The following is a 9,551-nucleotide window of genomic DNA, read 5'->3' on the forward strand; positions in this document are numbered from 1 at the left end:
ACGCCTACTGCTACTACCCGGCCTGCGCGGCCTGCGCTGCCCGCCGCCCGAGCGGAGCGATCGCCGGGCGGCGGCGAGCGGCAGGCGAGCCGGGCGTTCGTACCGCGCGCCGCGGCGAGTAGTTAGGCGATCGCGCCACGGGGAGCGCTAGTGCGGCGAAATTGGTACGGCGCGTTAACACGGCTGGTACCCCTCTGGTTATGCGGTTCTCTGTGGCTGGTGAGTCACGGGGTCCCCGCTGCTGTCCGCACAGGAGCAGCCAGCGAAGGGACCGTGGGAAACTTGGGCGCCTACCCGTCACGGGGCCCCGGCCGCAAGCTATGCCATTCATACCAGGAGAGAGAGAGAGCGAGAGAGACAAGGGAAGGGCACGCGATGGTGGGCGCCCTAGCGGTGTTCCGGAAAAGGGGCACCCTGCCCCCCCCCCCTCCCTCCCTACTCCGGCACCTTGCGCCGCCACTGTCCACTCCAGCACTCCGGCCCAGCAGACCATGTCTCCATACCGCACGCCCCGCGCCGGCCGGATGCAGTAGTTGCCGCACAGAGGGCGATGACTCACCCAGCGGGCCCGCCGCCGCTGCTCCAAAGGGTACGTCACACTACGGAAATGAGTGCACACTCACTAGAAGTCAAAGAGATGTGACTTGATTGGGAAATTTGACGGAATGTCACGAGGTGAATAAGGAATGGATGTGACTACTCACACTCACTCAATACGAATTCGATTAACAATTGGATATGCAGAATTTTAAAAAGGCATAGTTGATGTACACGTTGTATAGAAGTATGTGTAAAAATTTGAATTTAAATACAACTATGTACAAAATTCTTCAAAGTTATGCACGGAATTGTGCTTAGCCAAAGCGTTGTCACAGAACTAAATGAAATGGTTTTGGTCTGTGGATGTAGCTGTAGCTGGAAACATAGCAGGGAAAAATTACTAGCAGTGAATGGATACGTTCGACTTTCGAAAAATGACTGGTAGCAGCATTGTACACACTGAAACAGCAGCGTCCCTTGGTTCGCTGTCACGTTGAATTGAAGCTGATCAAGGCTTCCAGGGGCTCAAATAAAAGAGTAGCTCGTGCAACTCGTGCAACTCGGTTGTAATAAAAATTTTAAAGTTTATTTTGTTTTAATAAACAATTAATCTATTTTTCCTTGCTTTAGCTAATGAGCCGTTGATATCACCTTGTTATCGCTAGTACTCCTTTCACCCTGACGGCGGGCTGGGCGGGCAGCAGTAGCATCAGGTGGGTACGTAGATTGGTGCCAGTTGCTGCACGACAGCGCACACAAACATGGCGGGCACAAACGGCGTTAATAACGCCATCACGGGACGCCGCGCGCGCCGCACAAAAGGAGAAAATAGAAATTTGCCGATAAAAAAAGAGAGGCGGATGACGCGCGGATCACCGGCTACACCGACGTCGTTGTAGCGCTGCGCACGAACGCACGAACCTCTGTTATAGTGCGAGGGAGCGAGAAGGAGAGAGAGAGAGAGAGAGAGAGAGAGAGAGGGGAAAAGAGAGGGAGAGGGACGGCGAGAGGGGGTTCGCTTCTCGTGAGCGTTTGCTTGCAAAGATAGGATCACAAAAGTGTGTGCCTGATATTTCCCAAAGTATGTCCTCATAAAGTATGCACGGGTATCGACGTACTGCCGCGGCCAGCCGGCCGGCAGAGGGCCTTGGCCGCACGAAAGAGAAAGAGAGAGAAGGAAAGAGTGCTCTGGAGGAAATAACAGCCGTCAATGTCCTTATGGTGGGGTATCGACCGGGGACAGCAGGGACAGAGGGCCTATCAAGATGGGCGGCATGCGAGATGGATGGATGGATGGATGGAAGGATGGATGGATGGAAGGATGGATTCAAGGGTGGATTGAAGTGGATTGAAGGATGGATGAGTTTGGTGAGGGTGGGTGGATAAGTGAGTATAAGTGGGAGTGGGCGAGTGGGTAGGACTGGATAGGATGCGTGGAAGAGTGGTGGAGTTGCTGGATGGGTCATTGGATGGGTGGATGAATGGGTGGATGAAGGGATGGATGGATGGATGGATGGATGGATGGATGGATGGATGGATGGATGGATGGATAGGGGGGATCATGAAATTATGGGTTCTGTTTTTTTTTAATGATTTATGTAAGGACAAGGACAAGAAGCGCGACAAGTTTGGAAGTGATTCCAGCCTATGTGGCCAATTGTCCCAACTCTGACGTCGACCTGCATCGTCCCTCAACTCGACGATCATCAGCAGCTCCAGGAATAGACGTGCTCAGCGCACCCGCTCTCAGAGTGCAGCTCCGGGCCGCACACATGTGCCCCCCGACCAAGTTTGCTTTTGCATTCAGCCGCCCTGTTCTGTTCTTTCGTCTCGCAGTACGCGCTGCGCCGTGCGCCACGGCAGAGCGACTGCTGAACCACTCACGAAGGCCCGCATCTCCTCAAAAAGCATCGTCGTCATGATGATGATGATGATGACGATGCGACAAAAAACGATAAGATGTACTGACGTTTTACGGGAAAATATTATTGTTGTGCGTAAAAGAAGCCGCATTTATGTATCCTGATGGTCGCGACCGTTGACGGAGCGCAAATAGAATTGAGATCGAAGAACAACGGAGTGGATGGGAGAAAGGTGGGGGTGTATATAGGGAGGGGCGGAGGGAAACTGAAAGATAGGAGGAAGAGAGACGGGGAGACTCAAACTCATCAGGAGAGAGAATTGCAATGAGGGCGGAGGAATCGCAATGCTTTATATGCGCGCTTCTTTTCTTTTCTGTCCTCTTTCTAGAAGGCGGCGCCGCAGCACAAGATGGAAGGGGGGGGGGATCAAGGGGACTCCCTGCGTAGCTCACTTCAAAAGAATATCAACCCTTTCGTCTTGACCGACCACACTGCGGAATGCACACACTTAGGTCCTTCTCATTCAGAGCTTCCTTGAGCTCGTCCAACAAAGACAGCCCCGCATTCCTGGTGGGGGCCTCGCTCTCAGCTCAACGAAAGTAGGAAGCCCTCAACCCTTCATGAAGTCTGTGCCAGAATAATTGAAGTTACATAGACACGACTGGTAGGCGCAATAACACTGATATAAGAATGAAATGTTCCCCCAAGAGAACACACCCACACGTGCGCCTGCGTTCACTTTCTTGGTGTCGATAATTAGAAGGAAAGCCAACGTGCCAAGGATTTCGAAAGAGAGAGAGAGAGAGCTGGAGGATGAATTCTCGCTTGAAACATCAAACACCATCATCAGTCCCTCCTCCTCCGTGCGATGAGGTCCTCGGCGCACTCACTCCGCGCAGCGCGCGCCGCCACGCTACGTCGCCCCCAAGGCGAGGGAGTTGGCGCTCGTGTCTCACAAGGAGGGGTGGAGGCGAGAGAGAAGGGCGGAGAGAGGGAATGGAAACGGCACGAATGGAAATAATCATCAGTTCCTCCCCAAAGAATGTTCCCTCTCTCTCTCCCCGCTGTGGCGTTTCTTTTTGTTTCTCCTCTGTGCTTCTCCTCTGCCTAGGCCTCATACTCCTTCACATTTGTGCAGATTCCTTGTAATTCCCCCCCCCCTTCCCCTCCCGTGCTGATTGCACTGCGAGGGCCGCGAGATGCAGGTGCACTCATGCTGCAACCCCAAAAGTGATGAAAAGCGAACGAACCCGCTCCTCCCCGCGCCGTCCCAGAGACCTTCGATCTGCGGCGCCGACACATCATCGACGCCATCACCACTCACCCACAAGAAGTCAAGTCCGTGTATACACCCCAGCGGCTGCGTTGCTGCTACCAACCTGAAACCAAGGAAAGAAACAAGAGGTCAGAACAAAGACAAGCGCACTTTGCGATCATGAGCGTGCCATCCCCTGGCGGCGCCGACGAACTGGTAAGGAGTCGTGGCAGTTTGAGCGGAGATGACATGGGTATTGATTCACCTCCTCCCTCTCCCTCCCTCTCCCCTTCTCTCACCCTGACCCGCCGCACTACCCCCGCGGGCCGCCCGTAGGCTTTGGCCCTATTCGTTGTGTGAGCCTTCATTTGCTGCCCTCCCCCCCCCTCTCCCGGCGCTGCACATCTCGGCGCCCCGCCCCGCCGGCGTGGCTCCTGGTGCAACCGACTCGAGAATCAATGGGGCCTAAGTCTGCATGTCTCTCTCTCTCACACTCCTCTCACCACCCCCGTAGGGTCACCCCCCGCCCCGCCGCGTCCTCCACAACCCTTTTGTTTCTTATACGTCTTTGCATTTTCGCCCGCCACCCCCTCAAGGCTCGCTGCTGCGCCAAGCTGCTGCGCCCTCCACTCTACATATCGGTGTCTCTCTCGCACCCTTCACCCGCCCCTACCCCCATTCGTCGTTAGGGGAGGCGTCTAAGAAGTGTGCGTGTGTGCGAGGTGCATGTGTGTGTGTGTGTGTGTGTGTGTGTGAACGAGTGGCAAAGGGGTTCATTCCCTTACCTCCAAGAGAGGGAAGAGGGGGTGAAAGGAATGCAAGTGCCAGGGCGGGAAGAGGAAGACAGAGGAAGAGTCAAGAAAGACAGGTTGGTTCGTAGGGCGAGAGGAAGAAAAGTAAGAAGATGGACAAGATGAGAAAGAAGGAGATTGATTGATTAGTTGATTGGAAAAATAGGCACTGTGCAGCTGAGTTGTCTAAGTAAATGGGCAAAGAAGAAGAAGAAGAAGAAGAAGAAGAAGAAGAAGAAGAAGAAGAAGAGGAAGAAGAAGAAGAAGAAGAAAGAAGAAGAAAGAAGAAGAAAAGGGGTAGAAGAGCGCACAGTGCTGTATCTCTGTATCAGTGTGCGCCCCCACCACACCCACAGCTGTTAGCTCACCTCAGCAAAAGCTGTCAATAGTATTCCTTTGCCGATCAATTATAGTTTCAAGTGCTCGGGAAGTAAAATTTGACTGAATTGTAAAGGAAAATCTACAACCGTGCAAAATTTGTTTTGCATCTTTTTTTTTTTCGCCCTCACTGTTTGGGTGCAATCAGGGCCAGGCTGCACCAGCCGGCGCTGCACCGCGTGAGCGCTGCAAGCGCAAGCACATCTACGCAAACTCCTTGGGGGCTTTATTCACAAAACCAACCGAAAAATAAAAGCGAGGAGGAATGAAAGAGAGAGAGAGAGAGAAAGGATCACATCACATGCACGAGGGGCAGGCAGCAGTGCGAGAGAGACCGTAATGGGAGAAAAGAGCGAGTGAGGAGCGCAGAAAGGAGTGCTTTGGATCACTTCTTTAGCTCCGTTATTTCATCTCTCTCTCTCGCTTCCTCCTTTCTCCCTCTCTCTGCTCTTTGTCTTAGCCGAGGGCGTGTCTAAGGCGGGCGCTGATGTGGGAGGAAAAAATAAACAAGAAGCAGAGGAGAAAATAAAAAACAAGCGAAAACAAAAATAAAAAGACAGTCGCTGCACTCCACGTCAGCACGACAAATCAGGCGCCGTGTAGGTCGCAGCAGCGCACAACACAACAAGAGAGCATCGCAGGGGGCGCCAAAAGTTTAAACGCAAGAGAAAGACTGTCGCTTCTCGTCCACAATAACGCCGACGCTGCAACCTCAAGTGTGTCGCATATCTTAGCCACAGTTCACGTCTGGAGTAAAAGACTAGAACTACTGAGCGACTTCCACACGAAATCGTTCGAAATTGGTTCGCAATTAAAAAGCAACCACAATCGTTCGCAAGCATTTTGTAGTGCGTACAGGGTCGGCGAGAGCACACTATACTGGAATGGTCTTTTAAATGGACGCTAGTTTTTCTAACAGCAGATAATTTCTCATACAAAAACTACAGTTTTCAGTCGAACGCGTCAGTCATAACTATCACTTTGTCCTGCTGGATCTAACGCAAGACTGGCTCACTTTTCACTCGGCAGCGCAGTGAGCCGCTGCCGAGGTGGGTCCGTCCGAACGGTTCGCTTGTTGTTGCTGCACCGATGGGAAAAGGCGAAACAAAAGGCCCGGCTTCGTCTACTAGTTGCAGGCGGGCGGGCGCAAGCCTAGCCTCACTGGCTGCCTGCTTTGGTTCTGGAGGCAGTATTACTGGCCACTAGGGTCATCCGTGAGGGGAATGGGAGGGGTGGGGCGGAGCCACGAAGGGGAAAGGGCCTCGGGCGAGGCACAGCAACAGCAGCAGCACCCTCAATCCTGGGGGCAAAATAAAAAAAAAGTGAGAGGGGAAGAAAAAGAGACTAGTACTGCTAGTGCAGGGTTAGTTCTGGCGGTCGCTGACCAGGAAGAGAGAGGGAAAGGGCCAGAGAGAGATAGAGAGAGCAAATATGCAGCCGCAGTTGCAGTAGCAAAAGAGAGCGAGGGAGAAAGAGTCCACGACATGTTGTTCAGAGGATCCGGTGCGGGGTCCGGGCCAGCTTGGCCTGCCTATGCCCTTTCACAAACTACCTTCCGACCGGTCTTTGAAAGCGCCCCAGGGCGAGCCCCAGGGCCCCGGGGCGGCGCTGGCAAGGGTTTTGCACGCGCGAGGACGCTACGCCACGCCGGGGCCCTCCAGTCAAAGTGAATCCCCCGACCATATGATGGCCACGATCGGAGCACAGGCCTGTGGGGCGAATAGAAACTTTATAATTAGAAGCAGGAACCGAACCACGATGGGGCAGTAAAAAAAGGTTGAAAGGTGGAGAGGATTTTTCACGTACGTCCCACGCGTGTATCTGGGAGGCCTGGCTTGAACTCATGCCGAACTATACGTATGGCGTCGGCAAAGAACTCGACTCAGCTCGAGATAATGACACAGTTTATAGAAGTTTTTAATCATGAAGAAATGTTTGCTCGAGCATTTTATTGGCAACAGGGGGCGACGTCGGCTGTCGGCTTGGCTCATCTACGATCCTGGTCTATTTACCCAAAGGGTGGTGCAGACGAAGTGGAATGCATAACTAGTTCTGCTAGCTGTGCAATGGGCTCTCCACCGCGCCCTCTCCATGCATCGCAATTGCATCGCAATAATTAAAACTTTCTTCCGATATACGATCATAACTTGGCGTCGTTTGTAAAAACGAGGGAAAGTGCAGGGATGTATCTTCGTTCACGACTCGAAAAAAATGAAAATGATAATTGGCGTGCCCATGTATAAAAATTAGACACACTGCTGCTACACGAGTCTCATCCAAGAAAAAAACAAAAAATAGAGGTAGCTTTGGCGATGAGTCATTCGCGATCAATTTACGGACGCGAAGGGTTTGCATCAGATGGTAAACGCCACCACAACGGGGGAGAAAAAATACATACATGCTCCGTTATGAGACGCACGTATAACGTCTTGCTGCTAAACCTCCATAGCTCAGCCCTGGGGCCTGCTAAAGCTTTCATCTTGCCTTGTGGGCCCATCCTATACCCCTACCCCATCTCCCTCTCTCCCATGGGCCCTCTCACCGTCTCTCTCTCTCTCTCTCTCTCTCTCTCTCTCTCTCTCTCTACCTACTACCGCTGCCGCCACTGTGTCCACTGCTACATGAGGATAAACGCATAAACCTTCCTTTGTTTCGTGCAAATCTCCCTGGCCCGGTCCATCCATCCAGCCTCCCCCTTCTCCCCCCCTCTCTCTCTCCTTTCACCAGCCGCGCCTTGGTCCACACACTCCCTCCCCCGCCCTCCAAGCCCTTTCTCTCCTCCTGCTTGGACGAAATACGAAAAGTGCCAACCCTTTCCTTTTTGAGTCGTCGAGATAGGGGGAGAAAGAGAGAGAGATAGAGAGAAAAGGGGGGGGGGCGCAGCACGGCGTAAATTACTGGCTTAAAACAAAAGCCAAAGTCGTGATTATGGACGACTTAGCGCTAATTCGATCCTTCATATAGACGACGACCAGCGGAACAAAAGGAGCAGGCCCGAAAGAGTTAAAAGAGTGTAAGAAAGAAATTATTCATTCTCTCGCCTCCTCTCCGTCTCTCGCGTGAGCCCTTGGCTTACCGCGGCGCTGTCCATCGTATCGTCGTCGTCGTCGAAAGAAGAAGAAGAAGAAGAAGAAGAAGAAGAAGAAGAAGAAGAAGAAGAAGAAGAAGAAGAAGAAGAATTACGAATAACTCACATAGAAAAGCCAAAGACAGGGCATGGCGGAAAGGGGGGGGGGGGCAAGGGGTCCGAAATAATGGCGCATGGTCATTAACATTCGATGAGAATGGGAGACACGGGGCCCCGGCGCCACGCCCCGCCCCGCCCCGCCCCGCCACGCCCCGAGCAGCAACTAAAGTCACATTTGCGGCCGTCGAAGCGATCGAAGTTGCCCCGTTGTCGCGCCCGCCCAGAGAGGCGGACGGAAGGGGAAAAGGCAGGACAAACTTCGCTGGCGTCCCGCGACTCCTCTCTCTCTCTCTGTCTTTTTATTGGCTGTAGTTTGCGGTTCCGCCCTCGTCGTCTGGCGCGGCGGGCCGGGCGGGGTCACATCGCCTGCGGCACATATAAGCCCCTCTCTATGTATTGGAAGGCGCCGAGACGACGGCGGCGGCGGTGGCGGCGGCGGCGAGCTCCGCCCAAACAACAATAACAATGACATATCGAGGCGAGCTGCGCGACGCGCGACGCACCAACGGTCTGATAATACATATAAGCATTCAACTACATGTCGCACGCTTGCAAGTGTTTTACAACGTCTGTCGTCATTTGTAAGGGTTGAAAGGAAACAAACACGATATCGTATCTGGCCATACTGCGTGGAGAGGGTAACTAAACTTTTGAAAATGCACAACAACCATGTTTAACACCTTCACGTCAGGTCCATAACATCTAAGTTAAACACCTGGAATTTTCGACTACAGTCGACCACGTCGATGTGGCCTGCTCGTAGTTATTCAAAGTCAAGTCACTTGATTGACACAAACGCGTACATTTTCTATCATCTGTGCGACGCCACGCAAGACGGAAGAAGAAAAAGACGGCGGAGAGGGGGGGGGGGAGGCGGCGCCGTTCGCTCCTTTAGGCCCCTCCTCAAGACGCGGCGCCCCCCTCCACGCCTCGCGTCTCAGGCCCCTCCCACCCGGCGCCTCAAGACGCCGCGGCGGCGCCGCCGGTGGTGGCGTGGTGGGGGCCGAGCGTCGCGGCGCCGGGGCGGGGCGCCGGGGCGCCACATTGGTGCGGCGTCTTGGCCAATGGGGCACACGACGTCCTCCTAGGGCGCAAGCAAGCGGCGCCCAGGCAATTGAAATATAAACAAATAATAAGGGCTGCTTCGCCTCTTTCCTCTAGGCTTTCCCCCCTCCTTCCACCCCTAAATACCCCTGGCGCCGTACTGTTCCGCTCGCGCGCGCGCTCCCCTCGAAAAATTTGCAACAAGGGGCGAATGAGGAGCAATATAAGTGCAGCGGAAACTCACCCCCAGCAGCCTGGCGCGCCACCGCAGCGACCGAAAGAAAAGGGACTGGAAAATGAAGGTGGGCTGCAACAAACACCACAAGACGGGGGAATGGGGAGGGTGCTGCGGGGCAACAGGAGAGGCCTAAACCGCGCCGGGAAACAATGCCACGAAAATGTGTATGGTTCTCAGGGTATAAGCTTCAGCAGTTCTTCCGAGTATAGTGGCAGGAGCCGCGCGCGCCAGTCTGAGGGAGGGAAAGGAGGGGGAG

At 53.7% G+C, this 9,551-nt stretch overlaps 1 long non-coding RNA gene across 1 annotated transcript in view; it reads right to left on the reverse strand.

Annotated features, from left to right (window-relative positions):
- Positions 1-2,059: 2,059 nt before the first annotated feature.
- The window catches only part of LOC113211387 (uncharacterized), a 213,603-nt gene continuing 206,111 nt past the window's right edge, over positions 2,060-9,551 (reverse strand). Inside the window, exon 7 of the long non-coding RNA XR_008011193.1 lies at positions 2,060-3,781. This is a non-coding gene — a long non-coding RNA (uncharacterized LOC113211387). The remainder of the gene's footprint in view (positions 3,782-9,551) is intronic.

Source organism: Frankliniella occidentalis, unplaced genomic scaffold (genome assembly GCF_000697945.3).
Source record: "Frankliniella occidentalis isolate FOCC.00 unplaced genomic scaffold, Focc_3.1 Scaffold59, whole genome shotgun sequence".
NCBI lineage: Eukaryota > Metazoa > Arthropoda > Insecta > Thysanoptera > Thripidae > Frankliniella > Frankliniella occidentalis.